This window comes from Peromyscus californicus, unplaced genomic scaffold, assembly GCF_007827085.1.
Source record: "Peromyscus californicus insignis strain IS unplaced genomic scaffold, ASM782708v3 Scaffold_5__1_contigs__length_169319896, whole genome shotgun sequence".
Taxonomy (NCBI): Eukaryota; Metazoa; Chordata; class Mammalia; order Rodentia; family Cricetidae; genus Peromyscus; species Peromyscus californicus.
In genome coordinates, this window is record NW_026294573.1 from 37,537,802 (window position 1) to 37,561,223 (window position 23,422).

General features: G+C 43.1%; 1 protein-coding gene across 1 annotated transcript in view; it reads right to left on the minus strand.

Annotated features, from left to right (window-relative positions):
• Nucleotides 1–14,539: 14,539 nt before the first annotated feature.
• The window catches only part of P3r3urf (PIK3R3 upstream open reading frame), a 34,557-nt gene continuing 25,674 nt past the window's right edge, over nt 14,540–23,422 (minus strand). The window contains exon 2 of the mRNA XM_052715938.1: nt 14,540–14,871. The gene's annotated coding sequence lies outside the window, so the exon portion shown is untranslated. The remainder of the gene's footprint in view (nt 14,872–23,422) is intronic.

Here is a 23,422-nt window from a genome sequence, read left to right on the forward strand (position 1 = left end):
TAAGGTTGGCAAAATGAAAACGTCATTAGCTTTAACATCAGGACTGACTTTAGCCTTTGAGGAGGAATTCCACTAGCCTCAATCTCCTTTTCTTCTCCCTCTCATCACCTTCCCTTGACCACTTATCTCCTGAGACCCAGTCCATGCAGCTAAATAAATTCACTTAATAAACGGGAAGCAAAGAAAACACTAAAACTATCAGTTACAGCTTCTAGGGCCTCCCTAAGCTACGTGCTTTTGGATGGGAAAGTTTCCCTTATATTGCAAGAAGAGCAATGTTAGTAGATCTTCTAGAAAGACATTTCATACAGGAATTGATAGACATCTCTTGAGGTAGCTATGCCTAAAATCATTCTGAATATCATCTCTTTTATATAGCATTTGCCATTTTTTTACTTCCCCTCATCCTTTTTGAACACTTGGATAGTCATGATAGAGTTAATCATATCAGCCTAAGGCACTGACATTATGATGGTAGATGAATGAGAGGGGCTTTATAGAAGAGGCATTCATTCGTCCAAATGTTGATGAAGTCCTGGGCTTAGGGAGCTTAGACCCATCAGCACATGATGGAGAGCTGCTCTGCCACACTCTCCCCACCTTGGGTTCTTCAGCTTTAAGGGATATGAAAGTACATCTCTCTCTAGCCTGACATATTCCTCTCTTTTAGTCTCTGTCCTTCCAGCAACACAGAGGCCACCTGGATGATATGTATGCCGCTTCTACAAATGTCCCCTCCAACAAGGCAACAGATTTCAGCTTGGCTCTCACCAGGAGACGGAGCAAATGAGATCCAAATGACAGGAACAATAGTCCAGGCTGTTTTGCTAGGGCAGGGCACAAACAGGGAGAGCAGCTGGTGAGCTCTGTTACCTCATTTCATCTCCATAACCCTGGAGAAGAGGGTTGTATTTTTATTCTCATTTTACAGATGAGGAAATTGAGACCCAGATCAGTGAAGGAACTTGTTCAAAGTCATGCAATCACTTAGTAACAAAGCTGACACTTGAGCCCCAGGTTCGTTGCCCTTTCTGTGACATCACAGTTCCACCTCTTTATTCAGCTAGCAAATGTTTTTACCTTGAGATACAAAATGAGTAGGAAAGAGTCCCGAACATCAAGTTCTCCAGACTCATAGAGGAGACCCAACACAGGAATAAAATAATGGCAGGTATAGAAAGTGAAATTGACAGAATGCTGAGGGAGCCTCAAAGTCGTGGTGGTCTGGAGCAGTGGTCTTTAATCTACCTAATGCTGGGACCCTTTAATACAGCTCCTCATGTGTGGTGACCCCAACCACAAAATTATTTTTGATGCTACTTCATAACTAATTCTGCTACTGTTATGAATCATGATGTAAATATCTGATATGTGACCCCATGAAAGGATCATTCAACCTCCCAAAGGAGTTGTGATCCACAGACTGAGAACGGCTGATATAGACACATAAGCAGGTAAGTAGAAGCTACCCAGTAGACATAATATTAGGGATTGAACTTTTACGTACTTGAACTTTTTACATACTTGGTTTAAACGTGAAATCTCTTTATTTCTGTTTCTCCATTACATACAATTAACTTCAAGCCTGAAAAAGATTCACTGAAGGGCTGGAGAGATGGCTCAGCAGTAAAAAGAGCACTGCTACTCTTGCAGAGGACCAAGGTTCAATTCCCAGCACCCCATGGTGGCTCACAACTGTCTCTACCTCCAGTTCTAGGAGATCTAATGCCCTTTTCTGGCTTCCATAGGCACCTGGTATGCACACAGGGCACAGATGTACATACAGGTAAAGCACTCATACACATAAAATAAATAATTAAAAAGTATATCTTAAGTGGTGGTGCATGCCTTTAGTCACAGCACTTGGGAGAAAGTGCAGAAACAGACAGATCTATGAGTTTTTAGCCTAGTCTGGTCTACATAGCAAGTTCCAGGACAGCCAGATATATATCTTTTAAAAGTTTTCATTGAAAAAGCTAACCCAGGGTCTGGAGAGATGGCTCAGCGGTTAAGAGTACTGATTGTACTTCCGGGGGAACCGGGTTCAATTCCCAGCATCCATATGGCAGCTTACAACTGCCTGTAACTTCAGTTTTGGGGACCCGACACCCTCACACAGATATACATGCAGGTAAAACCCCAATGTACTAAAAAATAAAAATTGGAAAAAAAAAAAAACTAATTCAAATTGCAGTTGGCCAGAATCCTTTGATTTGTTGTTGTTGTTGTTGTTGTTGTTCTATTTGTTTACCCAGGGTAGGGTTTCATGTAGCCCAGTTGGCTTCCAAGGATGACTTTGCACTTCTGACCTTTCATCCTTCACTTCCTCAGTGCTGAGATGACAGGCTTGTGACACTATTCCTGGTTGTTTGTAGTGCTGAGGACTGAACCCAGGGCTTCCTTCCTACGTACTAGGCAAGTGCCCTACCGATGACTCGGTCCTCAGTCCTAGAATCCCTCTATTACTTGAATCACATTTTAATAGCTTCTTCCTAATCTTCTTGCCTTCTTTCGTCCATACACCACACAGCTAGAGTCATGGCACTAAATAATAAATAAATAAATCAACCCTGAGATGTAGCCCTGTGGTAAAGGACTTGCCTAACACAGGCCAGGCTCTGGGTGCAATCTCCAGCAGGAGGAAGCAAAACCAAAAACAAACCTACGTGTCTTTCCTCTAACTCAGGAGGTTTCTCTTGCCCTCTGGAAAACTGTTCTCTTAGCCTAGCGTTCAGGCCTATGATGCTCTAGCTTCCACCAACCTCTCTCGTCTCTTCTCACACAGTTCTTCCTGTCTCCTAATTATCAATAATAGGCCTACTGTAACAATGAATTCCTCAAGGGCGAAGTACAGGACATTCTTAGCTACATGGTGAGTTCAGGGTCAGCAGGACTACATGAGACTCTGTCTCAAAAGTAAAATAAGAATTGACTATAGTGAAGTACTTGCAGTTCTCAGAACAGTAAAAAATTATCCTCCATAAACATACTACAGTATAAAGTGGCAAGCTCCCCTTTCCTTACAGTCGTTTTTAAGACTGTGTTCACATCAGCCCCTCTGCCTTGGGCGAAGTTAAAGCATGTGTTGTTAGACATACCTCACCAACATTCTTAAAAATTCCCTGGAGCTGAGAGATGGCTCAGCAGTTAAAAGAGCATTGGCCACTCTTCCACAGGCCCTAGTTTGATTCCCAGCACCCACAGGGGGCTCACAACTGACTGTAACTCTAGTTCCAGGGGATCCGATGCCTGCTTCTGGCTTCTGTGAGCATCAGGCATGCACGTGGTACACAGACATACATGCATGAAGAACATGCAAAACACAAAATATTTTGTTTTCTTCCGTGTGTGTGTGTGTGTGTGTGTGTGTGTGTGTGTGTGTGTGTGTGTGTGTAGGGTGGGGTTTCGAGACAGGGTTTCTCTGTGTAGCCCTGGCTGTCCTAGAACTCACTTTGTAAACCAGGCTGGCCTCGAACTCACAGAGATCTAACTGCTTCTGCCTCCTAAGTGCTGGGATTGAAGGTGTACACCATGACACCCAGCTTTAATTTATCTTTTAAGAATGGGGGGTGGAGCCGGGCGGTGGTGGCGCACGCCTTTAATCCCAGCACTCGGGAGGCAGAGCCAGGAGGATCTCTGTGAGTTCGAAGCCAGCCTGGACTACCAAGTGAGTTCCAGGAAAGGCGCAAAGCTACACAGAGAAACCCTGTCTTGAAAAACCAAAAAAAAAAAAAAAAAGAATGGGGGGTGGGAGTGGGGAGAGAGAGCTGGCGGTGGTGGCACACACCTTTAATCCCAGCACTCAGAAGGCAGGGGCAGGCAGATCTCTGAGTTCAAGGACAGTCAGCACTACACAAAGAAACCCTGTCTCAAAAATATTAAAATAATGATGATTCTTTTGTAGGTGGAGAGCACGTCCTTGAGTCATCCATGGCCAGCTGAGGGTGTGGCACACTGAGTGGTCAGCAAATGTTCCGTGAGTGAATAAGCAAATGTTACAAGTAAATTCTCCAGGGAGGCTCTCCAGCACTCTAGGTTCAGATTCCCCTAGTCATTCTTTCGGTAGCTTCTCAGCCGATTCCTGGTTTATCTGAAAGGACAAAAAGAAAAAAAGAAGAAAAGAAGAAGAGAAAAAGAGTGTGGTTCTTTGGTTACAGGAACCAAGAGAGAAACACAGTGACCTTCTCCTGCCAGCTGCCTCCAGGGTTTTCACCACAGACACTCAGTTCCGCCACCTTCTATTTTATCAGCTGTGAATTGTTTGAAAAATTCCAAGCAGTTTGTAGAAAATTCAGGAAAGCTCAGCAGCTAGAAAAGGAATTAGTTTCGTTTTTCAACCCAGCTCATTTCTGAAATGTAACTCCATATAGGGCTTTAAAGCATGCTCACTTCCGCAGTCGTTATGTCCATAGTTCTGAGCACTTTGTAGTTTATGCCACCTTTCCAGAATATATGTAATTACACTATACTGCCACAGGTCTCGAATTCAGGATCCATTTTATATGTTTTCAATTGCTTGAGGATAAAATCAGCCCAGTTTTCTTACTGGACAAACCAAGCTTAAAAGTGGGGATAACAGTTTGCTCTTCAGGCAAGCAAGAAAATCTCAAGTGGTTTATATAATAAATATCTTTAAACAAAAGGCCTTTTGCAGTCTCCACATTGATCTCTACAGAAGCATCATCCAGAAGATCTGAAGAAGTAGGGTAGCTTCTGGGGCTGAAAGATCATCATTTGAGGGAATGGAAAGATGGCTCAGTGGTTTCTGGCACTTATTGCTCTTGCAGATTCCCAGCACTCACGCGATAACTCACAACCATCTTTGATTGTAGTTATAGGGTATCCAACTCTCTTCTTACCAGGGATGTAACATGGTGAACATACATACTCACAGTTAAAACATTCAAACACATAAAATTGAATAAATAAATCTTTTTTTTTTTTTTGAGACAGGGTTTCTCTGTGTAACAGTCCTGGCATAAATAAGTCTAAATAAATAAATAAAATATTTTAAAAAATCTCTGAGTAAGAAAAGTACAAGTATGGAACACAAATTTTGGTTAGCCTGGTGTGGTGGCACACATTTTAATCCCTTCACTGGGGAGGCAGAGGCATGTGGATCTTTGAGTTTGAGGCCAAACTGGTCCAAAGACTGAGTTCCAGAACAGCCAGGACTACACAGAGAAACCCTGTCTCCAAAAACAAAACAAACAACAAAAGGAGGCTTGATCATTTGATTTAAAAATAATACACTCACAGAGATCTCCTTAATTCAAAGGAAAAAGCTGAACCAGGCAGTGGTGGTACATGCCTTCAATCCTAGCACTTGGGAGGCAGATGGAGTTCCAGGACAGCCAGGGCTACACAGAGAATTCCTGTCTCAAAACACACACACACACACCACACACACACACACACACACACACACACACACTTTCTCAGGGTACCATATGTACTACCACAACAAGGTGTCTTCAAATAATAAAAATTTATCCTTTCATAACTTTGGAGGAAAAGAGTCAAGATTTCAAAGTCAAATGTTGGCCTCTGGAATTGACCTGTCTGTGCTGCTCCACAAGTTCAAGACTAGCCTGGGCTAACCTCTCACCCTCCTACCTTCACCTCCTGAGTTCTGGGATTACTGGTGTGAACTGTCATGCCGATAATTGCTGGAGCAGCATAGACAGGATTGTCTCTAAATAAATAAATAAATAAATAAATAAAATCTTTAAAAAAAAAGTAAGACAGAAAGAAATAAGAAATAGAAGATGACATCTGGTCCTTCTGTGGCCTTCACATACACACTCAGGAGCCAACACACACACACACACACACACACACACACACACACACACACACACACACACAGAATTTCAAAAAGGAAAAATGGTCAAAAATGACAAGCTTTAGTTTCAACTTCACCTAAGCCTGTCCGTCCTGTGAGCCAATCTTGTGCTGAGCACTCTGTAAGATACTGTTTGTCCTGAATAAGATAAGCCCACCATCTCATAAGGGAGAGTTATACGAACAAGCAATAACAGTTTCCCTGACCCCTGTGCTTTCAAACTAACTAATTTTCCCTGAGGCCCTAAAACCAGGGCAAAATAGCGCCTTTTGTTGGTCCTCCCCGTCTTCCCTCTCTTACCAGTCTCTCTCTCCTAGCCTCTTGCTGACCTCCGACTGCTGAATCTTACCCTCATGATTCTGTTCTTGCAGAACTGACTGCGGGCTTTATTCCCCAACCACAACTGAAACTCATCCCTTGGATCGTGTCTTCTTTTCCAAGACAATGGGGGAATTGAGCCCAGCATCCTAGCTTGATATTGGGCTTTGTGGTTGCTGCTTCTACAGTGTTCTCCTAGGACCCTGCAAATAAGAGCCAGGCAATACCCTTCTCACCCATGAATTGCTTCATCCCTGAAATGTTTAACTCAATAACAGACCACTATGACTTCTCTGTTCTGTTTTGTTGGTTTTTTTTTTTTTTTTGACCAAGTAATATATTGGGGGAAATGATTACAGCCTAATATCACTTCAGCCAGTTCTATCTGAGAATCTGTTAATCCTTAAACACAGGAAGCTCTAAATATGACCTTATTTGGAAAAGAAGTCTTCAAGGGTATAATTGAAGATCTTGTGATGAGATCATTTTAATCTAAGGGGGGTTCTAGATCCAATGACAAATATCCTTATAAGAAATGAAGAGCCGGGCAGTGGTGGCACATGCCTTTAAGCCCAGCACTGGGCAGGGGCAGAGACAGGCAGATCTCTGAATTAGAGGCCAGCCTGGTCTACAGAATGAGTTTTAGGACAGCCAGGGCTATGCAGAGAAAAAAAACAAAAAAAGAAAGAAAGGAAGGGAGGAAGGAAGGAAGGAAGGAAGGAAGGAAGGAAGGAAGGAAGGAAGAAGAAAGAAAGAAAGAAAGAAAGAAAGAAAGAAAGAAAGAAAGAAAGAAAGAAAGAAAGAAAGAGGTAGTTCTGAGACACAACCGTAAATGGAAGGCTGTTTGAAGAAAATGGCAGAGACTAGAGCAATACAACTACAAGCCAGAGGACACTAAGAATTATCAGAATCTAGAAGGGCATGGACCTCCCTCAGAGTCTCCAGAAAGAGCTAATCCTGCCAACATCATGACTTTGAACTTTTGGACTTCTGCCCTCCAATGTTATGAAAGAATAAATCTCTATTGTTTTAAGCCAGCCAGTTGTGGTAATACACTATTGCAATCCAAGGAAAGTCATACCACAAATACCAAACCTCCTCCTCCTCCTCCTCCTCCTCCTCCTCCTCCTCCTCCTCCTCCTTCTTTTAATGTTTTGAGACAAGCTCTTATTCTGGAACCCAAGCTGGCCAGCCCTAGAATTCTAGACTGGCCTCAAACTTACTGTAATCTTCCTGTGCCAGTCTCCCAGGTGCTGGGATTGTAAAGGTAAACCATCATACTCAGCTCCATAATTTAATTTTCTTTTAATATTTTTTTCATTTTATTCATTTGTTTATTTTAAAAAGGTTTCATGGTCTGGGAATGCTAGTGCACACCTTTAATCCCAGTACTGGGGAGTCAGAAGCAAACAGATCTCTGTGAGTTCAAGGGCACTTGGTCTAATCAAGTTCTTCATAGCGATATCCTTGGGGGACACTTTTTATTGGAGAGTGTTTTCAATTATTTTCTTTTGTGTATCTGAATGATTCATTCATTTCAAGGACCCTGCTGGCTACATCAGGTAGCCCAAAGAGCTTTGCTTATGGGTTATGACCTGACAGTGTGTGTAAAGGTCATTGTCCTAGGCTGGTGAGACAATTGTCCTATCGTAGTGGGTGACTTCTAATACCTCTGATGACTTCAGCATGGAATCTCCATCCTCAACTTGTATAGGACTTTGCTCCTGGCCATAAGTGATCCCACCCAGGTCAAGTTAATTAGTGTGCCTTTCAAAAATATTTGGAAATAGGACCCCCCTTTCCAAATTAGACTCTTTAAAGATTTGGACCTGTAACAGAGTCAGCCTCTGGAGTTGACTATGGGTATTGTCCACCCTAACACTGAATTTCAAAGGAAACCACTCCTAAGGGAACCAAAGAAGGCTGGGCCTGCTGGTGCAACCTATATCCCCAGACACAGAGAGATCACGAGTTCAAGGACTTCCTGGGCTACAGAGTGAATTCAAGGCAAACCTGGGCCAGTGAGACCCTGTCTCAAAATTAAAAGTAAAAAGAAGGCTGGGAGGCAAGATCTTTAGGAGGTTAATACCATGTTGGTCTACATAGAGAGTTCCAGGCCAACCATGTCTACATAGTGAGACCCTGTCTCAAAAAAAAAAAAAAAAAAAGTGCTGGGGATATAGTTCTATGACAGAGTGATCCACAAGTGTGATCTAGCATGCATACGGCCCTGGGTCAATCCCCAATACTGAATATGGAAGGAGGAAAGAAGGAAGGAAGGAAATAATCTGAATGGAATAGTTAAAGGATGGGATGAATACAAAAAATAATCTATTTCCTGAGTTGCTCTGGTTTGAATATAACTGTCCCTCCAAAGTTCTCCTGTTGGCACCCATGTTTATTGTGACACTATTCTCAGTAGCCAAGTTACAGATTCAGCCTGGGTACCTTAATATCGATAGTCAACTCCAGTCCCAGGAGTTCCAGTGCCCTCTCCTGACTTCATCGGATTCCAGGTAGACATGTGAAGTACAAACATACATGCAGGCTAACACTCATGAACATACAATAAAAATAAATCCAATAATTAAAATTTTTGATACAGGGTCTCACTATTTAGCCCCAGCTGGCCTCAAATTCACAGAGATCTGCCTACCTCTGCCTTCCTGCTGCTGGTATTAAAGGCATATAACACTATGCCCAGGCTCCTAAAAAATTATTCTTTTAGAAAAATGGATGGAATTTACTATTATATTGTTAAGTGAAATAATCCCGAATAAGAAAGAAAAATATGAGGGTTTTTTTTCATCTCTCATATATGGAATATAGAGTTTTACAAAAAGACATGAAAATTAAAAAAGGGACTCTTTGGAGTAGGAAGAAAACCAAGAGGAGAGAGAAGACAATACAGTAATGCAGAGATGAATTTGATTGAGTACAGTATATACTTGTTGTTTTTTTTTTAATTAAAATTTTTTCATTAATTTTACATACTGACCACAGTTTCCCCTCCCTCCTCTCCTCCGGTTCCCTTTCCCCACTCCCATCTACACTGCTCCCCATCCACTCCTCCTCCAGCTCCATTCAGGAAGGGGCGGGCCTCCCCTGGGAGTCAACAAAGCCTAGCACAGCAAGTTGGGGCAGGACCAAGCTCCTCCCCTTGCATCGAGGTGAGGTAACCCAGCATGGGAAATGGGTTCCCAAAAGCCAGCTCAAGCACCAGGGACTGCTAGGGGACCCACAAACAGACCAAACTACACAACTGTCACACACATGCAGAGGGCCTAGGTCAGTCCCATGCAGGCTCCCTAACTGTTGGTCCAGAGTCGGTGAACTCCCATGAGCTCAGGTCAGCTGTCTCTGCGGGTTCCCCAATCATGACCTTGACCCCCCTAGCTCAGTACAGTATATACTTATATATAAGTATCATAAAATATGTGCTAGAAGTTTGATCCACGGGGTAAAGGTATTGAAAAGTGGTCCAGTGGAAGGGAATTGGGTCATGGGGGCACGCCTCTGAGGGAAGGATCAAGGCCCATCTCCGGAGAGTCCATTAGGCCTCTAGGGATTAGATGAATTACTTGAGTAAGAGTTGATACATTGGGAGTGCAGCTTTCTCACTTCACCCTCTTGCTTTCTCTCCTGTGGACTGCTCCTCTCATACACACTTCCACCACACGATGCCCTCTGTCGTGTTATGTGCTATAAAGATCTCAGCAGACTAGCAGTTCTGTCAGCTTTGGTCAGAGAAGCTTCTTTTTTAGTGGGCAGCAGCTATCGCACAGATTCATAACTGGTCAAAATACTGAGAATAAGTGACCATTGAATGTTCGGTCCAAAATGGAACATCTATATCATCCCCTCCAAGGCTCAGGGAATATCACAGGAGTGGTTTCGAAAGGGATATAAGATCCAGAGGAAGGGGTGGAGTGTTACAGAACACTGTCTTCTGGGCATGACATGCTCGTTGCACTATTGAACCCTTGGCGGTTGTGACTACTAGAACAAGACCCGCACAAGCTTTGGACGTCAACATTCTGTCCTGAAGTTGGGAGGGGCACTTGAGGTCCCACCCCTCTTTAAGGATTTATGGGCAGGTAACTGCTGTTTGTAAGGAGTGACTCATGGGGCCTCACCCCTCCGGGAGATCTATAGGCGATTAGTGTTGATGTGGTGGGAGAGACATTTTCTTTAGTGATGTAGACACTGGTAAATTGCCCATGCTCCTATAAATAACCCCTCATCTGGCACAAAACCTAATCCCCACACACAGTCATGAAAGTGGAAGGGGACTAGTTGGGGAGATTGGTGAGAGTGTGAGAGGGATAAGAGAGGAAAACGAGAGGTGAATATGATCAAAATATATTATGTACATGCACGAGAATGACACAGTGAAACCCATTATTATGTATAATTAAAATATGCTAATTAAAAACTTTTAAAAATAAATCTTATCAGATGTGACTGCCTGAGCTTGAATGTTTTAGCCTTCTGGAACTTACCTTACCATAAGGCAAGGTAAGTCTTCTTTATAAAGTGCCCATCCTTGGGCATTTTGTTTTAGCAATATAATATTACAGCATAAGTTCAGAGCTTCCTGACACCTGATTATGTTCCTATAGTAACACTGGTAGGGCCTGGGGCAAGAGTATTTATGGAGACCCACAGGCCATATGTCAAAATTTTTAAAAGGTTCTAAATAAAATACACCATTAAACTAAAAAAAAAAAAAAAAGTCTCCATATCATATCAAATACAGTTTTATGAAAGCCCAGAAGACTAAGTTCAAATTCAAGGATCTGTGGAGTTCTGGCACATGAAGAACATGGAGGAGACAGAGATGACCCCTTGTCTTCTTACCCCTGTGCTTCATCCTGCACTGTAAGAGTGGCCCTTGTGCAAGTGTCCAAGCTCTCCCCCTATCCCCTCCCAGCAGCTGTCCATCAACCACCTTAGGTCTAAGGGTGCTGACACTATGCTTTCTGTTCTCAGGAGAACACATCCATGGGAAGGGTCTGTGTAGGTCTTGGAAACAAGTAGAAGCTTTGGGATCAGGAAATTGCAGACACTGAGGATGACCCCGAAGTGAGAGGCAAGGTCTTTGAGTAAATAATTCCCTTTGTCTCAATGGATTTCTCATCCTAAGGAGAAACGCTGGCTCAGAAAAGGGCCCAATCAACACTCTTTAGGTATAGGGTCCAAATCAGGGCTACTTCTCTCTCAGGTTTAATAGAAGTGTTCATACAAATATTCACATAAATTATGATCCAACTATATTGTTGTTGTTGCAGCTCAAGAATCCCAAGGGCCCTGACTTTCCACTCTGAGCCACTGTCCAGTTTTAACTCTCTATTCCCCAATGGACTAGAGTTGTGCCTGGTTCAAGCCCTATCGCTTACCAAATGTGCCAGCAGCAAGGAGGTGGCTTGTGCTATAAGTTCTGCCATCTGTGAAAATTATTTTTGATTAATCATTGTTGCTTTCCTCTTCCCACTTAAGTATGTATATTTTATCTCTAGTTAGAGATTTTGAACTTCATAGGTAGCCCAAATCCTAAAATATTATCTTATTTCTGGAATTATATTCAATATCATATCAGGGTTTATGGGTTCTGGCTTAGGAGCTCTCCAAAATGGGAACAATGTTCAGACATTATTAGGCAGCAAAGAATGTCAAACGTTCTCTATAATCTCATCAATCAGGTCTTGAAGCTGTCTCCTGTGGAGGAAATTCAGGTCCTCTTCCTTGGAAAGCCTTTAGTGTTTTCTCTGTACATATACTTGCTTTGAGTCCCGTCTATCACTCCATCAAGCTTCACACTCATAGATTGACTAATAACAATCTGTTCTGGACCATACAGTCAAAAGCCACCATGAACATGATCTCTAAGACAGACAAGAACTTCCTGCTAGACCTGCCTCACAGCTTGACTCTCAGGAGCCTGTGAGTGTATCTAGTGAACAGAATGCCTCAGTGTGCTCACGGTCTGTGTTCCCAGCTGTTCTGCAACAGGAAATAGAAAGACCACCCTAACCCAGTGGTTGGAGGTGAGCATGGGCAACACAGCAGCGACACCCTATGTCTTTAAGAAAAAAATGGACGGAGGGAAGGAGGGAGGGAGGGAGGTAGGAGGGGCGGGGAGAGAAAGACAAAGGTAAAACAGACCTGCAGTGGCAGTTACCAGAAACAATCAACTGGGCCTTGGGAAGCATGAGAATCAACAGGGTGTAGCCTAGAACCTGACACCTCTGCTTTCTGAGAATTTACTTGTGATTTCCCACATTTAAGGAAGGCTGCACCTTGTAATCTGTTACACTTCTATAAACAAACATTTTTGCCAGGCAGTGGTGGCATTCGCCTTTAACCCCAGCACTTGGGAGGCAGAAGCAGGAGGATCTCTGTGAATTCAAGGCCATCCTGGACTACAAAGTGAGTTCCAAGACAGCCAGAGCTGTTAGACAGAGAAACACTGTCTAAAAAAAAACACATTTTTTTTCATTTTTCTAACAGTAGGTTTGATAGTTTGGGTCTTAAGTGTCTCCCAAAGGTCCTGTTTTAAAAGCTTGGTTCCCTCTTGGCATTACTTGGAGAAGTAGAAATTTTAAGAGGTAGCGTCTGGTGGAAAGGGTTGAGGTCATTGAGGTTATGCCCTTGAGGGAATAGGGGGACTAGTCCGTCTCTGCCTCTCCCTTTTGTATCCTGGCTGTGAGGTGGATGGTTTTGCTCTGGCACACGTTTCTCCCATGATTGCTACCCAAAGCAAAAGAGTCCATTAATCATATACTGGAACCCCCAACTATAAGCAAAAAAAAAAAAAACTGACATCAGCATGAGTCAGAAATTGCTTGGATAAAACCTAAATAAGTAGCACATTACCAAGCGTGGACTTCCAAAAGAGGGAGTTTTTGGCAATGAGGGAATTGACTTCCTTCTGGATCTTAAACTTCGGATTTAGTTCCCTGGATTGGCCCTAACCATGTTAAATACAAAGTTAGAACACTAAAGACTTTTAGGAGCTCATTAACAGTGTGATTGTTTTTAATTTCCTATGGCTGACACAGTGGGAGCAGTTATCTGGGGATCTTCGGGGCCTGGAAACATAGCCCAGACATAGACTGCACACTTACCATGCCTGAGGCTGTGGGTTCAATCCCCAGAACTAATAGTACTAACAACAACAATATAGATCTTTTCATAGCCTGTGTTTACGTCTTATGTGATATTTCATGTCATCAACTTTTATGGAGATTAAGCAAAATTGTTGAAGTTATAAAGGGACACCTTCAAGCTCGAGTCTTTCATAGGCCCTAGTATCACTGTCATTACGTATGACTTTAGTTGTGACTAAAACCTAGCTTAAGCCAAATAAAAGGGTAGTCTGTCTCACTTCAGGAATAGAGAGTAGAGGTGCTCAAACCATGTAGGACAGCTAATTTGGGTGGTTAACAATGCACCTGGGAAGAGGGAGCCTCAGTTGAAGAATTTCCCTATCATACTGGTCTGTGTACGTGTCTGTGGGGTATTTCTCTGATTGGCAATTGATGTCGGAGGACCCAGCCCACTGCAGGCAGTCCCATCCCTAGGCAGGTGGGCCTAGGCTATGTAAGAAAGATAGTTGAAGGTAAGTCTTGAAGCAAGCCAGTAAGCAGCATTCCTCCACGGTTTCCAGGTCCTGCGTGAGCTTCTACCCTGGCTTCCCTCCTTAGTGGTCTTAATGGTCTTAACCTATAAAATGAAGTAAATCCTTTCTGCCCCAAGTTGCTTTTGGTCACGGTGTTTATCACAGCAACAGAAAAGTAACTAGAACACAGTTAGCAAGAATCTGACTCATTCTCAGTGCTCTTTCCCTCAGATGCTTCTCCAAGGACAGATCAAGCAGATCCAGGCTTATACTCCACCCAAGTAGCAGTTCCACCCAGCAGAATACAAATTTTGCCGTGTGGTAACAGAGAAATTCTGGGGGATAGGTTTTGCCCATTAGGTCAGTCACATGATCACCCTGGAACAAATCACCGAGTCTAGTTAAAGAGAGCTTTTTAATCGGGCAGGTCTTTGGAAAATATAACAGTAAATATTCTAGCATGATGAACATATTCACAAATATGAAGTAGGGCCAATGAGATAGCTTAGAAGGTAAATGCATTCGCCAAGTAAGCCTCGTGACCTAAGTTCAATACCCAGAACTCACGTGAAGGCAGAAGCAGAGAACTAATTCCATCCACAGGGCTGTCTTGTGACCTCCATATCTACATGTCTTCCCCCAATACCACATGTACACACATACACACTAATAAATGAATACATAACGCTGGGCATGGTGTTACCAGCTTTTAATCTCAGCAGGCAGAGGCAGGCAGAGCTACATAGTGAGTTCCAGGGCTATATATATAGAGAGATCCTGTCTCAAAAACAATTTTTTTCCTTAGAGATCATGGCTTCCAGGTGGGCAGTGGTGGCGCATGCCTTTAATCCCAGCACTCAGGAGGCAGAGGCAGGCGGATCTCTGTGAGTTGGAGACCAGCCTGGTCTACAGAGTGAGTTCCAGGACAGCTAGGGCTACACAGAGAAACCCTGTCTCAAAAACATCATCAGCATCATCAGCATCAGCAGCAGCAGCAGCAGCATGATATGAGGGCTAGTGAGATAATCTAGCTGGTAAAGACACTTGCTGTGAAGCCTGGCATCCTGAGTTCAATCCCAGAAGACTCCTGCAGAAGAAGAGAAACAACTCAAGTTCTTCTCTAACCCTGACATGACCCCACAGCATGTAATCATTACACAATAAATGTATATAATAATGAGAAAAGGGAATTAAGGGCCTGGAGAGATGGCTTGGCACTTTAGAGTGCTTGTTGCGATTACTAAAGACCAAGGGTCAATTCTTAGCACCCACATAGTGGATCACAACTATCCTTAAATACAGTTCTGGGGGTACTGATGCTCTCTTCTGACCTCTGCAGGCAACAGGCATACATATATCCATGCAGGCAAAACATTCATACACATAAAATAAAATAAAAAATAGAATCTGTGGTGTGGAGAACCCAGAGACAATAAAGTTAGTCTATGGAGATCCATTTCAAAATCCATTCCTGCTCTCTCTCTCTCCACTCCAAGGAGGTTTGTACCCCTCAACCTCTTTCTCTCTTTCCCTCTCTCTCTTTCTCTCTTCTCTCCCTCTTTCCTGTCTTCTCTCTGTCTCTCTATTATAATAAACCATTTCCTCACAGGAAAAAAAAAAAAAACCCATTCCTCTTGGTTAATACAGACTTCCGGGGTTACTCCTAGAGTCAGCTGCCAAACTATATCGTGTGTTGCTTTCCTTGAGTCACATTCCGTTCTTGGAACAACAACAAAGGAGAGAGAGAGAGAGAGAGAGAGAGAGAGAGAGAGAGAGAGAGAGAGAGAGAGAGAGAAGGAGGGAGGGAGGAAGACTGTTGCCTTGGTCTTTCTGTGAGTGATAGCTTCTCTTTGTACATTTTGAACTTCAAACGATTCACCAAACTAAAGCTTTAAGTTAGAGGACCTGTGTGGGAATGGAAATGTTGGGCTTTTCCTTCCTTTGTTTTTCTGTGGCCTCTATACCCGGATGAAGTTAGATCATTCAGATACGCTCTTCCTCTATTCTTTAAACACTTTACAGTTTGGCCTTGATCCCCCACAAAGCACCCACCTCTCCTGAGGACCATCAAGGTCTGTAGCCGCAGATGTTTCACCCCTCATCTTTAAAAGCTGTCTAGGACATCATTGCGAAGCTTAAATCGGGCCCTATCTTCCTCTGTGATGGGAGATGGCTTGGGTGCTTTTTTTGTATGAATTTTTCCATTTAAAAACTTCAGGAAAATGGACTTAGTGGTACATGCTTATAATCTCAGCACTTGAGGGGCTGGAGAAGGAAGATCACAAATTTGAAGCAATCTGGAGCTAAATAGCATGACTGTCTTTAAAATAGTGACAACAACGGCAGCCTCTTAGAAGCTGGCAATTTTCTGGCTGCCAGCCTCTTCCCTGGATTCTCTTTTCCTGGCTGGGGCCTCCTCTTGTGAGAGCTAAACATAGCTAAAGCTCCAAGCCCATCCTTTGCCCTTTTCCTTTGATGTGTTTCAACCTTGAACGTTATAACTAGAGTCTCCTTTTAGTTAGAAGTCCTGCTTACCCACAACCTCCTTTACTGTTTTGTTTTTCTGTTTGGTTGGTTGGTTGGGTTTTTTGTTGTTGTTGTTGTTGTTGTTGTTTTTCAAGACAGGGTCTCTCTGTGTAGCTTTGGCTGTCCTGGAACTTACTCTATAGACCTGGTTGGCCTAGAACTCACAGAGATCTGCCTGCCTCTGCCTCCTGAGTGCTGGGATGAAAGGCGTAACTTTCAATGAGTCAATAAAAAAGTTAAATTAAAAAAAAAAAAAAGGCACGTGCCACCACCACCCAGCTTTTCTTACTTTCTCTCATTTTCTTTTAAAGATATGATCTCAGAAATCCCAAGTTACTCTGGAACTTGCTATGTAGCCAAAGACGACTTTGAATTTCTGGTCTTCCTGCTTCTATCTCCTAAGTACTGGGATAATGGGTATATGCCAGGACACCTAATGTTGTTTTTAGTATGTGTGTATGTACCTGTGCCTGTAGGTACACATGCCAATGGAAGCTAGAGATTGACGTCTGATGTGCTCCTATATTGCTCTCTACCTTATTTTCTGAAACAGTATCTCTACCTGAACCTAGAGTTCACCAGTTCAGCTAGACTGTCTGGCCAGTGAGCTCTAAGACTCCACCTATCTCTAGGCACCCATTTCCAGCACTGGGGTTATAGATTGTGATACTGCACCCAGATTTTACATGGGTCCTGGAGTCTTCATGTTTGTGTGGCAAGTACTTTACCAATTAAGCCATCTCTCTCTCTATTCCCTGTGATGACTTTACGAAGTATTGGAGACTAAACTTAAGGCTTGCTTCATAGTAAGTAAACAGTCTACCTACTAAGCTATACCACCACCCCAGTGTTTTAGTTTCTATTCTCATGCTTCTGCCCCAGAACTTAGAGATCTAATATTAGAGCCACTATTAAGGGCTAGAGAGATAGCTCATTGGTTAAGAGTGCTCATTGCCCTAGCAGAGGGACAGAGTTCAGATCCTAACATTTCACAAATGCCTATAACTCCAGATTCAAGGGATCTGATGCCTTCTGATGGACTCTGCAGACACCTACACACATAAATAAAATAATAAAATTAAACATTTGAAAAGATCCACTGAACTGGGCAGTGGTGGCACACACCTTTAATCCTAGCACTCAGGAGGCAGAGTCAGGCAGATCTCTGAGTTCAAAGCCAGCCCGGTCTACAAAGCAATTTCCAGGACAGCCAGGGCCACACAGAGAAAACTCACTTGGAAAAAAGTTATAAATTATCAGAATCCTTGATGGGCATCTACAATCACTTCTGTTGACTGATTTTTGCCTTCCTTTTTATTGGTTGTTTTTGTTTTGTGTGCTTTTGTTTGTTTATTTTTTGTTGTTTTTGTTTTCCAAGACAGGGTGTCTTTGTGTAGCTTTGGAGCCTGTCCTGGAACTCTCTCTGTAGAGCAGGCTGGCCTGAAACTCAGAGATTGGCCTGAAACTCAGAGATCTGCCTGCCCTTGACTTCCAAGGCTGGGATTAAAGGCATGCCCCATCATTGCCTGCTCTTTTTATTAACAGCTTTAAGAGCTGGTGTCTCACTGTGTTGACCAGTCTGGTTCTGAATTCCTGGGTTCAAAAGAACCTATGGCCTCAGCCTCCTGAGCAGCTGGAACTATGGGCGCACGGCAGGGACTAGTTTTCTTTACCCCATGGTCTGATCTTTCTTTCTCCTTTCCTGTTGTTTATTTTCAACAATTGGGTTGTTTAGACAACTATCCTGGCAGCTGGAACTTCCCCAAAAACTTTATTCTAGAACAGATCTAATACTCTGTGTTATAGACAGGATCTAATTCCTATCGACTGGACCTTTGACTACTGGACCTTCTGGCTTTTGTACCTTCTGCCTCCATAAGAGTTTATCCAGGCCCAGTTCACATGTAGGTATATTTATCCTCACTCCCTGACACAGCAGAGTACCCAGATAGCCCTGTGGATATAAACTCTCCCTCCTCTGGCTATGTCAGAGCATTCAACACTTGGCCAGCTAACACTGAGACCTTGAAACTTCCCCTGGCCACAAAAGAGGCTCCACCATCACACTGCATGCATATCTGGTGCTCATCACTCTTAGCATCTCAGAAGGCCCCGAGCAAGGAATCTCTTTCCTCATACTCTGAGTGACTTTTCCCCCAAATACCATCAACTTTCAGGTCCTACCAAGTTTATAGGTTAACTGAATGACCTTTCCTCTCACCTGTCCTCAGCAATTAGACCAATGACTTGTTGTCTGGGGCTACTGTGTGTTTTTAGCATGCTGAACACATTCAAGCTGACTGCTTGACTGCTCTTCCAGAGGACCTGAGTTCAATTCCCAGCAACCAAATGGTGGCTCACAACCATCTGTAATGAGATCTGGTACCTTCTTCTGGCACGCAGTCATACATGCTGTATACAAAATAAATAAATACATCTAAAAAAAAAAAGAATATATCTTACACAATATCATGAACTGGAGAGATGACTTGGTGGTTAAGGAACTGGTTGCCCTTCCAGATGACCTAAATTCCATCTCTAGCACTCCCATGACTGCTCACAACTGTCTGTAACTGCATCCCCAGAGGGGTACAAGGCCCTCTTCTGGCCTCTGAAGGCAATGCACAGACATATGAAGGCAAAGCATCAATACACATAAAGATTAGTTTATTTATTTATTTATTTATTTATTTATTCATTCATTCGTTTATTTGTTTGTTTTTTCGAGACAGGGTTTCTCTCTGTAGCTTTGGAGCCTATCCTGAAACTCACTCTGTAGACCAGGCTGGCCTTGAATTTACAGAGATCTGCCTGGCTCTATCTCCCAAGTGCTGGGATTAAAGGCCTGCGCCACCACCGCCCGGCTCGAGATTAAAATTTTTTAATGATATTTTACCTCCTGCTAGAGATTGCCAATCGGTGTGCTCCTGAGCCTGACTTTTTTTGTTTGGTTGGTTGGTTTTTGTTTTTGTTTTTTTTCGAGACAGGGTTTTTCTGTGTTGTTTTGGTGCCTATCCTGGATCTCCCTCTGTAGACCAGGCTGGCCTCGAACTCACAGAGATCCGCCTGGCTCTGCTTCCTGAGTGCTGGAATTAAAGGCATGTGCCACCACTGCCCAACTCTGAGCCTGGCTTTTGACCACCAGCCCACACACAGGTGTCCTGATCCCAGATCCACCAAGGGTTCTGTCTTAGTTAGGGTTTTATTGCTATGATGAGATACCATAACCATGGCAACTCTTATAAAGGAAAGCATTTAATTGGGGCTGGCTTACACTTCAGAAGTTTAGTCCATTATTATTATGGTGAGAAGCTTGATGGCATGCAGGCAGACATGGTACTGGAGAAGGAGCTGATAGTTCTACATCTGGATCTGCAGGCAGCAGGAAGAGACTGAGATGACTAGGCCTGGCTTGAGCTTCTGAGACCTCAAAGCCCACCCCCAGTGACACACTTCCTCCAACAGTGCCACACTTAACTTCAACAAGGCCACACCTTCTGATAGTGCCAGTCCCTATGAGCCTATAGGGTCATCATTTCCATTCAGACTCTCACAGGCTCGCAGCTTTGTTTTCTTGAATCACTGACAATGAAAAACTAACATTTTTTTTTTGAGCAGAGAACTTTACATAGGTCAAGTTTTTTTATTTTTTTATTTTATTTATTTATTTTATTTTGCAATACAATTCAGTTCTACATATCAGCCACGGATTCCCTTGTTCTCCCCCCTCCCGCTCCCCTCACCTTCCCCCCAGCCCGCCCCCTATTCCCATCTCCTCCAGGGCAAAGCCTTCCCCACAGACTGAGATCAACCTGGTAGACTCAGTCCAGGTAGGTCCAGTCCCCTCCTCCCAGGCCGAGCCAAGCGATCCTGCATAGGCCCCAGACAATGAAAAACTAACATTTTATATTTTGTAATACACTCTTAATTTATATGCAGAAAAAGAATATGGTTTTTGTTTATTTGTTTTTCAAGACAGGGCTTTCTGTGTTACCCTGCCTGTCCTGGAACTTGCTCTGTAGACCAGGCTGGCCTCAAACTCAGAGATCTGCCTGTACACCACCACTGCCTGGCCAGAGTATGATAGTTTTAAAACATAAAACTCAGGCTTTAGTGAAAATCCTGTATCAAGGTTGTAAGGTGCCACAACTGACAAGTTCAAAGAGTGTGAAGGTCTCTGATGAACAAGGAAACACAAAGCCTTGTTACAAACGGGAGAAGCTCTAACAACATCCAAAGCCTCGTTACAAACAGGAGACTCTCTAACAGCATCCAACACTGGCATCTTTGCTCCCTGTTGTACTTCCTTGGACTGCAGACTAATTGACATGCTTGGTAAACTCGAGTGAGGCTACACTTTCTTCCCTCCTAAAGACCTTGCTAAGTTCTCTTTATCTGTTCAAAGACATAGTCCAAGTTTTCACAGTGTCTTCAGTTTTTATGAATCTTATAATTCACAAAAGCTACCAGAAGCCTACATCTACATCCATGTGCAAATTACCCAATATTATCCTGGTTATTGTCTTCAATATTGATTTGCTTTATTTCTAGAAGTAGTAAGGAGTTCATGGACCAAATGCAATCTTCAGCAACCTTCTAATAACCTCAGGTAGGAGCTGAGAGATGATTCACCCCTTAAGAATATGTACCATCAAGCAGCTCAAAACGGTCCATAACTCCAGCTCCAGAGGATCAAACATACTTCTCTGGTCTCTACAGGCACCTGCACTTATGTGTATATAGTGTATATACTTCAACACATATATACACACAATTAACATAAAATATGTTTTTTTTTAATTCCAGATAGAACTTCCAACATATAGCCTACATATCCTTGGCCCATTTCTCTGCAACTAACTCAGACTATTTAACAACTTTTTTTTTTAAGCCAAAGTTATTCCAACTGGAACATAACCTTCCCTACTTGTAGGAATTAACTCTCCAGGGATTCTCAAGTCAAGAATAAGTCCTTCAATGGTTGGTCATCTTGCAGCTCTACAACTTTTCATCTCTTGCAGCAGAAGCTTCCAAGGAGCTTTCACCATCTCCAATAGTGACCACATTCAGTAAATGACGTAGGCTTCCAGGAGCAATAATTCCTTCTGTCCTGATGGAACTGGAAAGTGCCTCTTTAAGGTGAGTGTAACCATAACTGCTGTCCTGCTACCACCTAACATCTTCTTTCATTCCCATTTGTTAGTTTCTCAAGATCTGGGTTATCCAGCCTTCTCCATTCCTTGTTTTTTTCATAGAACTGCACATGGGAGTTGAGAAGAAAGGAAGAAGGAGGGATGGCTGTTCTGCCCTCCAGCTCACTTCTCACAGAGCATGTATTATGACACTACCCAATTATCTTATCCGAGGCATGTCTTTCTTTGTAGACTATAAACTCCTCAGTTACCCACGGTGTGACATTTCATCAGCCTCCTAGTCAGTGGTCATTGAGTAGACTACTAGGATAGCTCTAAATATAAAGTACAGTAAAGACTCAGAAAAAGTCATCTGCTGGAGACATTTGAGTGAGAGTTAAATGAAGGGAAGAAACTCCCCTTGGAGAGCACAGGAAAAGTGGTACTTAGATCTTGGTCTTGACAGATAAAAATAAGAATTCACAAGTCAAGTCAAACATGATAGTACCTACCTGTAACCACAGCAATCAGGAGACTGAGGCATGAAGACTGAATTCAAGGACAGCCTGGGGTGCAGAGTAAGACCCTATCTGAAAGAGGAAATAAAAGAAAGAAAGGAATGAAGGAAAAGAGAAAGAATTTACCAGACAAAAGAAAGAATAGAGGCCAAGCTATTATAAAATATCTAAGCTAAGTACAGTGGTACACACTTATAATCATTCAAGAGATCCAAGCAAGAGGATCATGAGCCTGATGTCAGCCTGAGATACACAGAACTACCAAGTCTACAAAAACGGAAAGAGCCGGGCGGTGGTGGCGCATGCCTTTAATCCCAGCACTCGGGAGGCAGAGCCAGGCGGATCTCTGTGAGTTCGAGGCCAGCCTGGACTACCAAGTGAGTTCCAGGAAAGGCGCAAAGCTACACAGAGAAACCCTGTCTCGAAAAACCAAAAAAAATAAAAAATAAAAAAATAAATAAAAAAAAACGGAAAGAAAGAGAACAGTGTGTCAAAAAGACAGAAACTCAGCCAGCCGGTGGTGGCACATTCTTTTAATCCCAGCACTCGGGAGGCAGAGGCAGGCGGATCTCTGTGAGTTTGAGGCCAGCCTGGTTTACAGAGAGAGATCCAGGACAGGCACCAAAACTACACAGAGAAACTCTGTATCGGAAAAAAAAAAAAGACAGAAAAAACTCCTTTTTCCTCTCATGTAGCAGTACATATCAACATATCAGATAGGAGACTATCTCTATATGCCCTGCAAAAATTCTTTTTTTTTTTAAATTTTATTTTGACATGGTCTCTTTATGTAACTCTGGCTATCCTGGAACCAGACTGGCCTCGACTCATAAAGATCCTTCTGCCTTTGCCCCCAGAATGCTGGAATTAAAGGTGTGCACCACCATGCTGAACTATAAAATTCTATTACTGGGAAAAAAAAAAGGAGGGAATGGTCATAGCTGTGAACCCCAGCTTGAGGGAGCAGTCTGCACAGACCTCATTCATATACAAAGAGAACAGCTTGTTTGCAGAACAAAACAGTTCACGTTCGCCTAAAAAGCAGAGTGCAAGCAGCTGAGAGTGCCAGAAGGTGAGGAGAGGTGAGTGGAGGCCTGGTCATAAAGGTCTCCTCTGTGCCTCTCACCCAGCCTTCTTCTAACAACTCTCTCCCACGCACACCCATCCTTCTACCTCTGCTTCCGCCTTTCGTCAGCGAGCAGGATCGGAGAGGCCTCAGGACCTTCTAGTTCCCTCTCCCTAGAATGCCCCTTTCCCCACATCTCTCTCTACACCTTCCCTTCCTTCGAGTCTCAGTTCAGATGTCCTCTCCTCAAAGTGGTCTTCCCTTACGTTGCTAGCCAAAGCACTGCACTCCACATCAACTTTTACTGTGGGATCTTATTTTTCTAAAGATTCTTTTTATTTATGTGTATGAGTGTTTCTCCTGAACGTATTTGTGTGCACCACGTTCCTGCCTGGT